The 17,787-nt window shown below is 38.0% G+C and overlaps 1 protein-coding gene across 14 annotated transcripts in view; it reads right to left on the bottom strand.

Moving 5' to 3' along the window:
• The window catches only part of ZBTB20 (zinc finger and BTB domain containing 20), a 470,118-nt gene that overhangs the window by 242,313 nt on the left and 210,018 nt on the right, over positions 1-17,787 (bottom strand). For 6 of the 14 annotated variants that reach the window (XM_072882091.1, XM_072882038.1, XM_072882100.1 and 3 more), the window contains one exon: positions 1,389-1,452. The exons of the other annotated variants lie outside the window; for them this stretch is intronic. The gene's annotated coding sequence lies outside the window, so the exon portion shown is untranslated. The remainder of the gene's footprint in view (positions 1-1,388; positions 1,453-17,787) is intronic. 14 annotated transcript variants of the gene reach the window in all.

Here is a 17,787-nt window from a genome sequence, read left to right as displayed (position 1 = left end):
TGTTCCAATAAACTGATTCAATGCATGTAAGACTAGGCTGGTTTTAAGCATTTTTACCCACTACCTCTGCCTACCCAGGCTACCACTGGGAATGAGGGGGCTTTTTGCAAGTACCTTCGAGTCCCTGTCTGTGAAACACAGCACAGCTGCACCAACAGCCAACTCTCACATGAACACAGCGTGATCAGATTTTAGCTCCATGTGAACGGCAGACCTTATGTACATAGACAAAAGTATTTTAAGGCACATTGTAGCATGTGAGAGCAAGCTAAGGCATCCATATAGACAGTGTCTGTGTGGCAAATCCAACCTCTTGCATCTTGACTGTTACCTACATAAACCCTCTCTTCACTCTAATAAGCTGGCGTGAGAAGAGCAAATCTGCATATACGCACCTAATACAAACCACCACAAAAGTGGCCTTATTGTCATCTGAACATCTCATGCTCTAGTTTATTTACTGTCTCCAGGGCCGTAATCCCAGCTGGTAGTTTTAATTAGCAGTGACGTACTTTCACAACAAATTGGACCTTCTCCTTGTTGGGCATCAGAGATCCCTTCCACAGATGACTGTGGAATATGAAGAGACAAATTTGGGGGACGTCAGGCAGGCAGTTTTCTCATATCACATATCTGAAAAACTACCATCACTCTCTGGCTCACAAGAGGACTTGGCAGCAAGTCAGACTATTTTGAGTATCCAGAGGACTCTTCCCCCAGTGCCAGAGTAGTAAGATACAGGCACCATGGAAGCTTGTAACAAAGCATAAACTGATGCTATTTAGAAGTCAATACAAAATTGTGGACTACAAGGCCAGCTGCAGGGGCTGTCTTTTGCTTATGAGTTTTAAGCCAAAGCATGGGATGACATGGCAAGCATCATCAGAGTACGTACATGTCTACTCTTTTGCTGTTACCGTACAAGGGTAGCTTTGCCCATTCTGTAGCCACTAGTAAATGCCTTACTATAAAACTGCAAGTGTAGCAGGGTTTTAACAGTCTTTTTCCTCTAGCTGCTCTGAGATTTTTCCTTTCTTGGCTGTAACCAGTTGCAACCAGTTGTGAATAAGTCGTTATCCCTCTGTTCAACTCCCAGTAACTAAAAGAAACCAGTTTCATTATGCAAGTTTCAAAAAAAAAAAAAAAAAGAAAAAAAAGTTTTGTTTTATGGTTAATTATCCATGGTCTATTTACAAAATAAATCAACCCATTGTGCACCACCAGGATTTGTGGCCTCATTTGAACTTTGCTTTTCATTAATCACTTTAAAAATAAAAGCTAACTTGATTTCTTTTTCCTTTTTGGTTTATTACTTGCATCTGGGTATAAATTGTAAAAATGGTGAGAGAACAAAGTATGGATTATGCACCCTCAGTTTCACGACTTACATGATCTCAGTCTTGTCTTTCTCCACGTGCCTAAACAGATGCACAGTCCAAAAATTCCAACATTCTGTAAGAAATGCAATCACAAGAAGATAGAAATATTTTTCAACTCAAACTTTGACTTATTAAAAAAAAATAATTAGAAAAACCTTCCCTTAAGAAACAAAAAGGTGGGCAAACATTTACAAACATATTTAAGCTACTATAGGAGGCCAATAAAATTACTCCTGTAGATACGTAAGTAATACACAAATGTTTGTGAGCTCTGAGTGCAAGGCCATTTTGTTTAGACAAAACCTACTTGGAGGCAGGCTGGAGAAGGCAGAAAATGGATATCTGATTTCTTTACAGTGCTTACAATTTATACAAGAAACCAGATTTTTTTTTTTTTTTTCCTGAAAATGTTTTAATTATATAAGATGTTTAGATCTTGTCCCCATGTGATGACAGAGAACTACTGAATTTCTGAAAACTAGCCAATGGAGAGGCAGGCGAAGGACATTTTTAGCTGCTCTGTTAAAAATCTAACTGTATTAACACTTATTTCACTCTGACAGGGAATAAAATATATAATGGCATAAAACTGAAATTCTCCTCAGCTTCAATTAAGAAAGCTTGAACAATGTATTTGTTTCCACTAGGGACTCTTCAAGTAAAACTAAAAAATAAGAAAGGCTGATAAACAACCACAATAAAAACATATATAGGATATCAAAATGCTGCCCCCCCCCCCCCCCTTTTTTTTTTTACATTTACCAGTCACCCTTAAGCATCCTTTGCCTTTACTGTGAGGAACAGAAAGTCACAGTGCTCCACGTAACCACTAGTGAAATGCTACGGAAAAAGCTTTGCTGTCAGTAGGTCAAAAAATGTGCTTCTGCTGCACTCAAGACTACAACTTTTTACTTCAAAGCTCCTGAGTTGGATGCAAGTATAAAGAAGACTGAACACAGCCAACAGGTATCTTTTAGAAACCAAGATGAAGAGTTGAAGCTAAGACATTAGATCATTAATACTACATATTATTACTAATAGGAGCTCAGGAAGGTAATTTTTGCTTGCCTGTTGGTGCGAAATAGAATCGTCGAGAATTGAAAAGTTAAAGAAACCCACTGCCTCCTCCTCCTCCACTTTGCAGATGGCTGAGCCGCTTTAGCTTTCATTTCCAAAAGTAAATTAGCTCCTACTTAAATGAAAGTAAAAATTTAAAGCTGCCTCCACCTGACTGCAAAGCACAGCAGCCGGGCAGGAGAGGAATGGACAGGCCTTCAAAGAAAATAAAAGCCTTTTTAAGTGACTCCTAATATGAACGCCTGCCCTTGCAGCAGCGAGCTGTGGCCCTACAGCCGCTTTCCATTATAAATGCTAAATTGGGAAATGTTTAACATTCTTTGTTTAATCTTTGCAGTATAAAGAAAAAACAGCTGATTCTCAGAAACACGACAGCCTGAACGACCATTATGGACCTGCCCCTCCCTTCCTCACAGCAGAACAGACCGTTTCCAGCCTCAGCGGCGACTGACACTTTTTTATCAGAAATGTATATTTAGATGGATCCCAGCAGACAAGACTGAAACGTTGTCATTTTTTTTGTTCAGTCGTGTAAGGGGCCTAAGGCAACCAGGATATTGAATAAAAACTGTAAGCAGCAAAATAGTTTAAGAAATACATGTAGTGAAAACTATGGGCAAAGATGGTTTCAGATGTTTTCTGCACTGTTTTCTGTTAATATATTTCCACGGTCTTTCCATGAAGAGCATTATTATTTGTTTTGATTTAAAACATTATCAACTGAGTGTGTTTTTCTCTTGTTCACTGCACAGTCAAGGCAGTGAGTCCCTCTATTCTGCTGCAACCAGTCACAAATAAATAAGCAAAAACTCAGGAGTGAACAATCCTCTCTGCTGCTTACACAGGCGAGTTCTCCTTGTATCTTGTCTCTGCAAGAACTTCCCTAAAGGGGTGAGTTTCATCATGTGTCCTAAAAGCCAAATAAGTCAGAGGTTTCTTCAGTCGAAATTATGAAATAATACCCCAAATTGAGTCCCCGCAGAAACTGAACTGTTTACCATTAGGTTTCTTACAAGATTTTACCCTGAAGCACACTTTCCGGATTATCAAGTCTAATTCCCTGCTCTCTTTTACTACAGGTATAAAGGTCATGTCCTAAAGAGCCGTTTTTAAGCCTCCACATCGATAAGGTGAAGAGAGCTTATCCATCCTTCCCACCCTAGCCACCAGCATTCAGTAGTCGGCAGCGACGAGACCAGATGTCTGGGAAACGAACCCACAAGCGAATGAGGATGTGCTCCTTCCCCAAAGCGGCTGTGACAGACCGCATGGTGCATCCTCTCACGGGGCTCACACTGATGTAGGCAGTCCATCCAAACACAGCCCTCTTCATTTACTGACAACAGGAAAATATTAGCCACTGTGTGGAAGGAAGAGCAAGGAATATCCAGGTGTCGACCCTGCTCTAAGCACTGCACCCATCCCGACGACTTCTCTACACCGCTGGACTTCAGTGAATTTTCCCTGCAGGAGTCATGGCCCAGCTGCATACATCGGATTTAACAGCAAAGACAAGAATACACAGGTTCTCAGATGGGAGAAATGAACCCTCTGCTTCGTTTGCTGTGAATGTGTAAGACAATAATTTCGAAAAGGAGGAGGGCAGGAACAGTCAGGGCAGCTAGGCCTGATACTCTTGTTACAACGACTCTAAATATATTGCTTCTTGCTTCATTTCTTACAGACTTCTGTAAGTCGAAAAGACCCGTGAAACTACTGAAGGCACTAGCAATGAATTATGGATCGTGAAGGTCACAAAATTGTCATAAACTTCAACCAAAGTGTCAGAGTTGCAAAAAACACTGTTCTGAGGAAGGGAGGGAGGGAGGAAACCTTGCAGGATAATTACTAGATAAAAAGAGACTATTGTAGCTAATTCAGCACATTGCTGGATACAGCAAAATTGTATTAGCTAGCTATTTTTCCAATATACCCAACCCCAAACATGCGTCAGGGAAGAAAAATAATGAAATTTAAAAATAAAAATTAATGTAGAGCTCTTTTCATTCTTGCTGTTGTTTTTAAACCTTTAGGGTTCATATTTAACCTTTTCTTTAAAATACAAACTTGAATTTAAGAAAACTAAGGCACAGATCTTCATAGTGGCAGGACTCAAACAGCTTATGTTTAAAAATAAAATACCAGAGTCTTTTAAAGTTGTGAAATGAGGTCTTATTCATTAAAACTGAATATTAACATCTCATTTCAGAAACTGTTCAAACCATCACTTTTGCCTATTTTGCCTATGAATTTCGGAAGACAGAAGTTTCACAGGTTGCATGTCTAGCATCTGGTCAAGTCAAATCACCCTCTCCTCCATAAATTAAAATTAGGTTTCCATTCTGCAGAAAACACAAAATTCCATCATTCTGGTCGCTGTTCAGCTGCGTATATATAACCAGACTTTTAGCAGCAGGCATTTCCAAGGTTTTTCTTCTTGTTTAATTCATAAATCCTCAGAGAATAATTAAATGTGTGTTTGACCATTAAGGAAGGTTAGTGCCTTGTTATAACTCCAGGTAAGCATACAAAGCAAAGGCCTGAAGGGACTGAAGGCTTGGGAAGTTAGCGGTGACCTAGTGACATGCAAAGAAACTTCTCAGTAACTGAAAAGCATGCAAATGCCTTTAAGAGGGAAATTTGCTTGTCTACTGTTAAAAGTTATCAGGTTTTGTACACCTATTCCAAATAAGTCTTCCATTGTAATTAGTGCAGACAAAAAACTTATAGACTCAAACTCTGAGAAGACGGACAGAAAGTAATTTTCATTCAAAGACCTATGACCATTCTTTTGATTAAGTTAAACACTGGAATCATTATTTATCATGTTCTCTGTAAAGCTACACAGTCTACATCTTCCAAGCATTTTATAAAGGGTTGACAGCTATTAGGAACACCAGGATAAGGGATTTTAAGGAGATTACCCTCCTCTACCGCATGCAACCATGTCATAAACTGCTATTGTTACGTTGATTCAGCCCCATCTTACAACTACATAGGTTTCCAGGCCCTATAATTCCTATAAGATAGCCTTCCAGAATTTAATCCTCTGATGACTAGGGTCATCTTCTGATTTCCAGCTAATATTTATATATGGTTGGTGCCCACAATTTGGTCTTTGTGGCAACACCGGCTGGAAGTTTAAACGATTTTTTAACCTCTCCAAATTATTTCAACACCTTCTCCCTGTGCATTTAAATCCACTTTATAAACATTAATAAAATAGCTTTAGAATATTTCTGTAAGGCACAATAATCCAAGTATCTCCTACTATAATCCCTAAGAGATTCTGTACTGAGACAGAAATGGAGGCAGAAGAAGTTTTTGTTGCCCAAAGCCAAAGCAAGGGCTGGTTTCAGAATCAGGCAGGGAATCCAGGTGTTCCAATATGCTTTTGAATATATATGTACTCCCCAGCAATTTGGTGAAATATACTTATAGAGCTTATAATATACTTACAGAGCTTAAAATATTTCACTTCCTGTTTTCACAAAACCCTATTTCATTTAGAGCTTGTCTCAGGGATCATTGCTGAAAGATGTCAGCTTTAACTATTTTTTCTATTATGCCTGAAGTGGGCATAATTCACACTCAGGCTCATTTTATGACTCCTTTCCAATGCCAGAAAAACACTTTAAAATAACTGAGAATCGAGCCCTATAACTTTATAATTGACCTAATAGACTCCTGACATAATATCAACAGAATTACCAGCATTACATGAGGGAAGAATCTGTCCAAGAATGTGCATGCAGACAAGAACGGTTTGTAAAGGGCAAAAGAAGACAAGCCCCGACACAATGCTCGCAACCACAAACAGGTCAGATCCTCAGAGGATACAACTAGGAATAAACTGGTTGCAATAAGTACAGGAATATTTTCTTCCTGTGATCAAAAAGCATGAAGTTTTCTTAGTATTGACCCTTTTCTTCCCTTTTTTGAACCCCCCAAATCCCTCGTTTTTTATTCTTTTAGCAGGGTTATACATTTTGCACTTGCATTTGACAGAAATCCATTAAAATATCCCAAACAATCCTAATCAAAAGAATCTCTGGATATATATGGACATCAATCACTTAAATCAAATAAAAATGAATAAATAAAGTTCAATGCTACCTAAAATTTCACTATGTTTCTGCACTTGCTGCTGTTATACGGAGACTGACCTGACACTTGCATTAAGGTCAGGAGAGGAAAGGGAAAAAGCTTTCATTGCATACATCCAAAGCTGGGGGGGGGGGGGAGGAGGAGAGGGACAGAAACACTGTGCAGAAGCCAGGGATGTTCCAGAGCGCACTGTGACAGGAAAATACTCAGTAAGAATTCCTCCAGCCAAAACCAGATCTTAAATAGATCCATTGTCTTCCAGCCTGAAGCCCTTAAAAAGGCTCAAAATTAAAGCCTGTGCTGTGGGCACCCGGTCGTTCTTTCCTTTCATCAGGATTTGCAGGTTTTAATACAATCTGTCGCGAGAAAAAACAGTAGAGCTGTACAGTCCAGAGAGGTAACAAAAGCGAAAGGCAGGCGAGAGTTACATAAGTGGCTTTTTACATAAATATTACATTGAGAGATATTTTGCTTTTCAGAAAGGAAAAAAGATTTAAAAAAAAAAAAAAAGGAAGCACAAATCCACACCAGAGAATTCAGTCCAACTTCCCTTACTCCTCATCCCTCTTTCGCTTTGTAACATGTATCGAGTAGTTAAAGTGAGGTTTTTATTTTCCTTTTTCCATTAAGACTAAACAAATAACCAATTCAGCCTTAAACACTGCGTAATAGTTTTTCTCGTATTACCTGAAAAGTGCACCACATCATGGAAGCTGGAAGAAAGTCTTATTTTAAAGCACAAGCAAGTCTGCCTTGCTTATCTGCAGCACAGGGCAATTAGAAATGACCATGGATGTTAAACTAACTCCCCTCTGTACAGTCTGAGAAAAGGGAAAAAAACTGCAAGTCTCCCCATCTGTTATTTCCTTTTTTTTTTTCCTTTTTTTTTTTCTTTTGGCTGTAGAAAAGCAAAATTATGCAAGAGCTTTTGAATGTAAAGCCTGTGTGTGCTTTTTCCCTTTTTGTCTCTGTGTACACGGTATGTGATATTGCGTAACTGAGTACAGAGTGGGCGGTTAGCATTTACTATTGATTTACACTACTCCATATAATGAATTCAGAGCTCTAAGAGAGAGACACAGATGAAGAAATGCAGAGGGGTGAGATGCAGATTTAAGGTATGCGTGAGGAGGGGTGCCATGGAAAAAGGGGAGCAAAGCATTTAGAAACAAAACTATGCCTTTCTGAACCAAACATGCTTTTCCCAACCTTTTCATTTTCATGCCCTTTCCAAGAAGAGCGGATGTTTAACAAAACCCACGAACCCCTCTGTCCAAAAGTAAGGTTTCCCTCCTACACCCACTGCCCAAATCCTATTAGAAGCTACAGAAAAATACATATTAATGCTACTGTGGCACTTCTTGTGCTAGGTACAAAGATGCAGAGGAAGCTCATATTCAGCCATGAGGGTCGTTAAGGTTACTAAGAGGAATCTTTCTTTAGTAATACTATACATTGACTTTTATCTTACTCCTTCAGGACCTACAGGCTTGTAGGAGCACTGAGATCATAGGCTCTATGCACAGTACATAACACAAAGCCCTGCATTTTTGGAGATGGTAGGGTGACATGGAAATATGGGAATTAGAGACTGGAAACAAGGAACACTTGACCTATTTTGCTCAGTCATTAGGCCTGCCAGAATATCCCCATTGTTCCCTTGTACACAAGCACACACCTGCAGTCCTCAATTTAGACACAGACAGGCCCCTAGCTCTGCAACGGGAATCATTTCGAGTCAATAAGGTGACATTCTCTCATTCCCACGGGTGAATGCCCACCACACTGCTGAATCCTTTGCCTCCAAGATGAGACATGGGTTTCCAAATTCTGCCTGCTCCCACTTGACACTAGGTCCTACAAAGCAAGGAAACACCACCGGGCTGGCACAACACTGGACTGATGGGCATCCATTTATTTATTCGTATTGGGCTGGGAATTTTGTTAATAATGTCAATGTGATTCTAAAGCGTGTTAACATAGTTTCTAAAGCACACTGAAAGACTGAACACTAAAAAGGAGGTTTATTACAAGCCACAGCTGACACCTAGCCTAGTATCAGAAATGAAACCGAGTATGCTGATAACAAAACAAAACAAAACAAAAATCAACTCTCAATGATCTTAAAGCTTCTTTTGCATTGTCTTTACTGGAAGACATGCATTCCCCATATTGTTTTCTTCAAATTGTGTGTAATGGGCAACATGCTTCTTCTTTACATGTCTGGCATCAGGCATTTTTACAGGTCCTAAATTAACAAAGCAAGCAAACAAAAAACCCCATCTTATGAGAAAGGTAAACCCTATTTTAAGGGAATTCCACAGATACGCAATGTTTCTGACTATTCTGTTGATTCTTTTCTTTTCCCCAGACCCACATCTACTAACATTAACTGTGATACTACCAGCCAGTATGCAGTCAGGATCTCTATCAGGATGTTAGAAAAAGAAAAAAGTAATTCACTGTCTTGCACGTGCTTATTCATTTTGTTTGTTTTGTTTGCACAAAACTGGAATTGCATTGAAATTACCCAGAAAAGTTTTACACAAAAAGTCATGTGCAGCCTAACTAGTCTGATGTGTCTTAAAATGAAACTGATCCTTAAAGGAAAAGATTAAGGTATTCATAAAGAGGGACCTAGGCATGCAATCTAGATTAAGCACTCATTAATACAGAGTGGGCCAACTCAAAACGTGCTCAGGTATCTTCTCTTTGTTGACCAGGAGAACACTGGGGGATAGAAATGAGACACAGAAGACACAAACTCTACATCACTGTCATGCTGTCACTAGAAACTATGCTTCACAATCAAACTTTGAGTGATGCTACACAAGGTGAGTGTCTCAGGAAGACTGGACTATAGGACCAGCTTATCAATCAATGAGAACCTCCGCTCTTCTGAATAGACTGCATGTGAAGAGGAACATATTTTTCAGCACCATTTATACATGTAAAGCTAGTCTGGAAGCTTAGTATGTCCTCCTCTTATGGGATGCAGTGTAGAGCTTAAAATGCATTAGTCTTACGGGATGTTATATAAAAGAGATACAGAGAGACACTAAAGAAACACCAGCTAAGGGAAACCAAGCTTGGAGATCAGTAAGAACAGCTCCAACGCTGCTATGCTTGCTTTAGCATCGTCCAGAGTACACATATATTTAAACACTTGTTTGCATGTTAGATTATAAGCAACTGGCTGTGCACTGTACGTATCAGGTTCAACCAGATATCTGAATGCTCTAAAAATACGGGGAGACAAATTAGGGAGTTCAGTTCTGATATATTTTGTACTTGAGGGGCTATCAAATGAAGCTGACAAAAGTTTCCATTATAATCAACTTGGCTTCAATCACTGAAAAATTTTGGAAACTTCACTACGTAAATTTTCTATTCTTAATGTTTACCTAATCTGAAATGTCATGAAAACTTGAATAAACAAAAGTTCATCTATTTTGCACATAGGGAATGTGAAAAAAAGAATATCCAGAGATTTAAGAGAAGGGGGGGGAGAGATTATCTATAGTAAAAAGCATTAACAACTGAAAATACGAATGGACTCATAGCTTATAAAGCTTATAAATGCTGGCTAGATTCATATTTCAAGAAAAACTCTTCTACTATGATGAAAATACTGAAGTTTTTAGAAGTCCACACAGCTACAAAATCCTACCAAATATTTTACAAAGAGCATCCTGGATACATACTTAGGTTAGAAAATCTGAAAAAAACCTTTGTGTGTGCTAACAAACTGTCCTTTTTGTATGTAAAGGTATGTTACGATCTTTAACTTCTTTGATAGATGTTGTCCCTACAAGACAACATACCTGCAAAGTAGCATTATTTTTCACTATGCTAGACAGCTGGTTTGGGGCTTCGGTGTTTGGGGTTTTTTTTTGGTTGGTTAGTTGTTTTGGAGGTTTTTTGATTAGTGAAACACATTAATAGTAGATGCCATTTGCACGTATCAAAGATTCTATAGCTCTGTATTTGCAGAAAAACAATGTCACTTCTCAGTAAAGACTGTATCATAAGGGAGAGACTAAAGTTATAACCAAGTTATTACTCTAGGATTTCATGATTTTGCATGTAAGCTTAATGTTTCTCAATACAGTTTCTGTCTTTTTAATGACTGTAGGAGGAGATAAGCACAGTCCTAGGTTGCCATGGGCTTTTAATGGCAAAATGAATAATAAAAAAATATTAAAATGATAGAGACAAAAAATAAATACATTAGAGATGCTTGCCAACTCTTCTTGCTAGTTAACGAATCAATAAACCTTTTGCAGACCTCCTACAACATGATTTTCCTTGCAGTGAAAGTAACTCACAACAAATACGCTTTTCTTGGCAATTTACCTTTATTTTTCTCCTACCGACTTCTCTTTCACATGAACCTTTTGGACTCCACCATTTTGGAATGACCATGACACAGCAGAAATTACTAAACTTTCCCCACCTCTCAACCAATCTATTAAACATGTTGTAATGGTGTCATTTCCTAACGGTTCTTACAGACTGACACACTTCCAAGACAGTTTTAGTCAAAATGAATGGCAGTAAAATTGGCAAAGATGCAGAAAGCAAAGTCCGAGGAGACTAGCAAAGAACTCAGAGTCAGAAAAAAAGGTCTCTGGATATTTTTGCCATGTCTGCCAGAACCAAAAGAATTGAGGTTATGTCAGTGTTTCCATAATAAACCTCAGTTTTCAAGTCTATAACTCAGCTGCAATGATCTGATCCAGACTGAAATCAACACATGCAAGGTTTTAGATCAAGAGCAAATCCTTTTTTTAAAATGTATTTCCCCTACTGCAAATACAATCTAATGTTATCATTTAATCTGGTAAGGAATTATTAATTTATCAGAATTAGGGAGAGAAAGGAGCAGGGAAGCAGAAAATAAAATTCAGAATTCACAGTGAATGCTTTCTGGGATAGCATAACTTCCCTTCCAGATATTCCCTATGAGATTTTGAAAAGACCACATTTCTATAGTAATTGGGGGCTCAGTATAATCCCTGTCCAACAAACCTTAATATTTGTTTTGGTCCCTAAAAGCAAAATCTTATTTTGAAGCAAGTGTGGCTGTTGTAACATGCAGCAGACTCGGAAGAGACTAGGAGGGACTCAGAAGAATTTACTGGATAGGCCAGTTAATTTTTGAAGTACTATAATTCATCATATTCATTCACCTTATACCTCTCAAATATCACTCTTACACTACACAGGTTTCATCCTGAGGGAGTCCGAGTAACTCAGGGATATTTAGACAACAGGTAGCTCGCACATCTGAGGAGTCCCCGAACCGCAGAGGGCAAGATACTCCTGCGAGGCATCCGAGAGCTGTGCCCAGAGCTGAGCGTGTCCTCCAGCCTGGAGGCGAGAGATGCTGCTGCTGCTGCCGCAGTCACCACGAGCAGCAGCACCTGAACAAAGTCTGCAGGTCCCTCTTTCACAGAACTTTTCCATGGACTCAAGGACAAGCGAAAGTGCCAACACCTCCTATATCAGTTAGAGATTTCCCCATAGCTTCTTATTGCTCATATACATATCACTTCAGACTCCTCTTTGTGTTTAATTCAGGTATCTCAATAGATGTAGTAAAAAATAAGCACCTTCACAGGGTACTTCATGTGACTCAAAGATCAAATTTTTAGAAAGGACCTAGGTGACCGGAAATTGGGGTTTAACCTGAATAACATGTTAAAATATGCCTTGAAGAGCTTATTTTCAGGTACCAAAATAAGAAAGCTGAGTAAAAACTGGCTTGTGCCAAACCATGTAGCGAGTTCAGGAGCAGAATCCAGATGTTCTGAGCTGCCTTTCAAAGACTGTCAGAGCACTTTTTACAAAGTTATATTTTTATTGAACACCTTGCTCCATGAGTAGTTCCAATGAAATCATGAGACCTATTAACAAAACAAGGTATTATTCAATTACGCAACTCTGTGACGTAATTATTATCAATTCTACTCACAAACGGGGAAATAAGTACCTAGACTTTAAACAATTTGTGCAAGATCTCACTCTAAGCTAGTGGCCAAGCTGGAAAGAGAATGCCAAACTCCCAGCTGCTAGCATCTTGCTGTAAACACCTGTATTATACAAAGAAAAATAAAACATAGTATTGCCAATTTTCTGGCATTTTCCAGCAATCTTGATTTATCTGAACACCCTCATCAAAATGTTACAGAATAGGTAAAAAATGACTTTTCAGCCCCCCCTGAATAGCTGCAATGTTTTCTTTATATCTAGTAGGATTAAGACCTTTTTGACTTTAACTGCCTATATTACAGCTACAGATTAGCCAAAGCTATATTGCTACAACAGAGAGAAAACTGCCTGTAAAAACAGGCATCAGAGATTTGCAAACAGAAGGCTAAGATACACATATACACACACATTACAACATTATTTCTGAAAGTTAATTTTGTCATGAACTTAAATGTTCTTCCCAATGCTCTGCCACCCAAGTTCATTTGGAGAGACCATAGGACCTGAAGCAAAGATGATCTTTTGTGCAGCAGAAGCTGAAAGTTGACAAACATAGTTCGTGAGGCTTACTGTAAAACAGAAACTAGAGGTTGCACTTTCTCAGACTGTGGGTCAGGATTTTTATTTTATTTACTTATTTTAAGGTAAAATTACAAATGTTATGCTTTGTTTCCATCCTCTGACTTCAACCCCAGAAGAAACTACACAATGACTTGTATTAAGCAAATAGAGATCGTTTGCTATCTCTACTCTGAGAGATTAGAGATAGTAAATCTTCTGTCATAATTGCTGCTCATATTGGAAAGAAGTTTTCTTACCTCTTTTCTACGTTTGCTGAGAGCCAACAGTGTCATCCACTCAGTCATTTCAGTGTTAGCTACTCTTTTATTATACAGAATGCAAGTAATAATGAAACTGTGCTGATCTGTTTGCTTTCACTCTATATAGTGTCTATATTTATAGGCTTATGCTTCTATTTGAATCTATATTTATCTGCTTTATCTGCCTACAGTGCATCTGTTTCTCATACACACAGACATATATACATACAAACGCGTGCATGCACACAAATATACAGACATATATAAACACACATACGGGCATACCCAAGAATATGCATACTTACAGTAGGCTTCTGTTCAGCAGTAAGATTTGTATAAATATAAACATATGTGGTATAGATAATATAAATGAAGACACATGCACAAAGAAAATCATAAACAATTACATGAATATGCCTTGCTGGCTTTAGGAAGGTTTATTATTCAGCGGGCTAACTAGTCAACCGGATTGTATACATTTAGTTTCCTCTACATTACTCTGCTGCAGTAGCTTTGCAAGCAGTAGCGATTTTGCTGTTACTTTGCCTGGACTTTTTTCTGCGTAAGCTTACTTGGCATAGTTGTGAACTCACTGCCATCCTGTCTGTAGACTGATTCCCTGTTGGAAACACTATCAGTTTCCCTCAGGCTAGTCATTAAAAAGGCCAGAGTTAAGCCACCCTGTGCCAGTTCAGGAGACCGTCCCCTAGAGGGAAAGAAAAAGGTGCAACTCTAGATCCAGGTCAATCTGGCAATTTTAAGACCAAACATTCCCTAGGCCTTAAGAATAAACAACATTTTCCCAAATTACCAGAGGATAAACAGCAGTATTCACCTTCACATGAGCAGAAACCAGCGTGCCACACTTTGCCGGATCACCAGAAAGAGCTGCAGACATTCTGCTCCATCACTTACATCAGACCTAGGTCTGCCTCAACCTTTCTTCTTGCTAGCTAGGCTTCTGTTAAGTCTATCAGAACTGCCAGAGGAGACGACTGAACTGAAGTCTGTGACAATAAGGTCTCTATGGTGCCGTAAGGTCTCTAAAGCCTGCATTAGGCCAGTTACGTAAACAGATTATAGCATGTCTCCACTGGACGATCTTAATTCAGTACTTGATTTGTTCACATCCTACTATCTCAAAGGGGTGTTGGAGGAGGAGGTTCCACAAGATAAGAGCAAAGCTAAGCAACAAAGTCACTGGGGATTTCTTTCTGTGTCCCTCACTGCAGGAGCTATATTTTGGCTTCCCAGCTGCTCATATGGCAGTGAAAAGGAACTGCTGATTCAATGCAGGACCCTCTGGGCCCTTCTGATAGGAGCAGGAATCCCTAAGCCAAAAACTACTGCATAGATAGGCTAAAGAAATAAGATACAAAGAACCCACTGGGTATCAAGGGCAGCTCAAAAAGACTGCCTTACCCATCATCTTTCTGAAATCCTGCAAAATTTCAAAATGACCAAACAACATACCTTGGCATTTTACAGGAATATAAAACTATACTCAAGTCTAAAAAAAGTCTACTCTGAAATCCAGGTAATAAGTGTATTAACTAGTAACTTAATGGACAAACAAATTATTAGGGTATATTTAAAACCCCCGAAGAAGTTCTAAAATATCCTCTAACTCAAAACCAGGAAAAAATCCACCTTAAGAAGACTTTTTATGTCAAGATTGTGTTGGATAACTAAACCAGAAATACTACTTCCTAAATCAAAGACTTCTGGATAATTCTTTCATTCACTTGATCATACTGAGGAACTGCTCCTGTAGTAATTTCATGCTTATCTGGTATTAGATTGTCCATTTGAAAGACTTTTCAGGAAATCTACAGACAAGAAGGCATTTAAGTATAATATGTATATACTTTCTATGTAGACAGATTTTCTACATATTTTCATTTAATTTCGTTTTGGTCTTAATATTCCCATCTCTCGATCATTATACTGAACTGCAGCTATTGAACAAAACTCCTTTCATACTTTCCTCACTGTTAAAGGTACCCCTTACCCCCTCATGGCTGATACAACCATTTTAAAATTTAAAAAATATAATTCCATCCTCTTAACTTAATTTTTTTAACTGCTCAGCACAACTTATATAGTAACATGGGAACACTACTTGAAAAGTTTTGCCATCTAGAAATAAAATACCAATTTGAAAGAGGGAAGAGAAAGGATTTTTGGTTAACTTCTGCATTATCTGAGCACCATCAATCTGGTAGGGTCTATTATGAAAATACTACTATACTGCTAAAAATGGCAGTTTTGTGATAACTGTAATGACTCTGCATTTATGTTATCTTTAGCAGTGACCATTTAGCAACCAGTCCATTCATTTTTTTCTCAGCAGGGTATTTTATAGTTTTAGTGTGTTTAAGAGCATTTCTAAATTGAAAAACATTATTTAATTATTCAGGTGGCAACAGACTGATTACAGAATATAGTTTCTCTTTGAGGGTGCCCTACAATGTACCTTTATACATATAAGAAACTATTTAAGCATTTCTTTGATGCACAAATGTACAAACTCCTACCTCATTTGTTCGGCATTCTTTGAAATTCTGTAGGTAGAACATAAAAGGAATCTGTTTAATGCAAACTCTCTCCTTTCTTATGACAAAGAGAGTGAATTTTACTGGAGTTCAAGAAATGCATCCTTTTCTCTGTATACAATGCACTGAAAAAATACAGGCTGGGACAAACGTCTAATACATCTTATATTGCTTGAAGGAGAACAGCTATGTTAATACATAAATACCTCTCAATTCTTGCACATTGTCTGCCAATATATCTTAATATCTGACATACATCTGTCCCTCCTTAGGAATCCTTCTATTCGATTTGCTAACTGATATCTATGATCTTAAACATACTATAGTATTTCTTGGAGAAGATTTAATGGTATGTTAAAATTCAAATTAGATAAAGTAACCCTCTACTTCCAAATAAATTAAAATATAAAAACTTAAGTCCTATCCTTCCCTCAACAAAAGAGTCATGTCATTTTATGCTGATGCAACTGTATGGGTTTATAACTCAATCTTATATTAGTATAACTATATCCATGCATAGAGTTGATCTAGTATAATTACTTCACTAAAAACATCAATCCTTTCAAATAGAACAATTATATTAGTATAAAATCTATGCACATATGAGGCCTTAGTAGATGCCTGAGACCTCCTAAGACAAAATGGTACAGACCAGCTGTCCATTCCAATGGCCACAATTCCTGATTAATCTCAACAAAGCTGAAACTGCCCCAAATGTATCAGACTTAAAGCAAGTAAACCATGTGGGCCATGCACTGATGTGTAGAATCAGAATTTCAGAGACCAACAATGAGCATTTAAAGATTAAAAGAAAGTATTTGTCTAATTTATCAACAGACAAACAGTAATGAGAAATTATAAAAGGGAATTATTTTGTTGGGTTTTAGTGGGACAAATTCAAAGAATTACATGGACACTGTAAACCAAACAAGTCTGTTTAGCAGCTCTTCTTAGAACAGGCTGAAATCTCATCAGCAACAACTGATCAGTGCTGCTTCCTAACAACCAGAAACTTAGGCTGTAGATATACAAGTACAACCTGGCACCATTATCATCTCTCCATGTGGTAGAAGCTTTCATATGGCCAACAACACTAAAAATTTGGAAACAGGGTAGGCAGTATGCTTTCTGAAATATGCCATTCCACCACCACCTCAACTATTTTACCCATAACCATAACAGAAGACTAAAAGTGTGACTTAGAAAAGTCAGTAACAGAAAACAATAGAGCTGTACTAAAATTTGAATGCTGCAGGAATGCCTAGCTTCACACAATGCATAGTTTTTCTTTCTTTTGTAAAGCACCTCCAAGTAGTATAGATGACTTAAGAACAAAATACACTGTTGAAACTGGGATATCAACAGATGAATTTTAAAACATTATAAAGGACCTTCCCAAATTGCAGTGCTCCAGGGCTTTAGCACTGAGTTTGATATATCTTTTCAGGAGCTCCTAGTTCTTTATAACCCTCAAATACTCTGTGATTCTCTGAAAACAGTAAACAGCCTTATTCCTCCTTGGAAGCCAGCAGAAACACATTCTTGAGAAAAAGAGGAAAAAAAAAAAAAAAGAAAAGAAAAAAGTGTTTAACTCAGTAGATGATCTTGACCAAAATAATGACTTACCTCAACAAATAAAATGCTGGCAAAAACCTAAGGAACTGACTATCTTAATCCTATCACTATTAACTTAAATTGATCATCCCAGTTTTCCTGGAGAACTGTTGCAAATCGCTTGTCTCCTTACACAATGAAAGAAAAGTATCCTCCCCCCTGCAGTAAGCACCAAAAAGATACTGAGTAAGATTTTTGTAGATAATTATCTTGGGAAGTTATCTTGAAGGCTCAGGGGGA

Source organism: Ciconia boyciana, chromosome 1 (assembly GCF_034638445.1).
Source record: "Ciconia boyciana chromosome 1, ASM3463844v1, whole genome shotgun sequence".
Classification (NCBI taxonomy): Eukaryota; Metazoa; Chordata; class Aves; order Ciconiiformes; family Ciconiidae; genus Ciconia; species Ciconia boyciana.
This window is presented reverse-complemented; position numbering and strand designations above follow the sequence as displayed.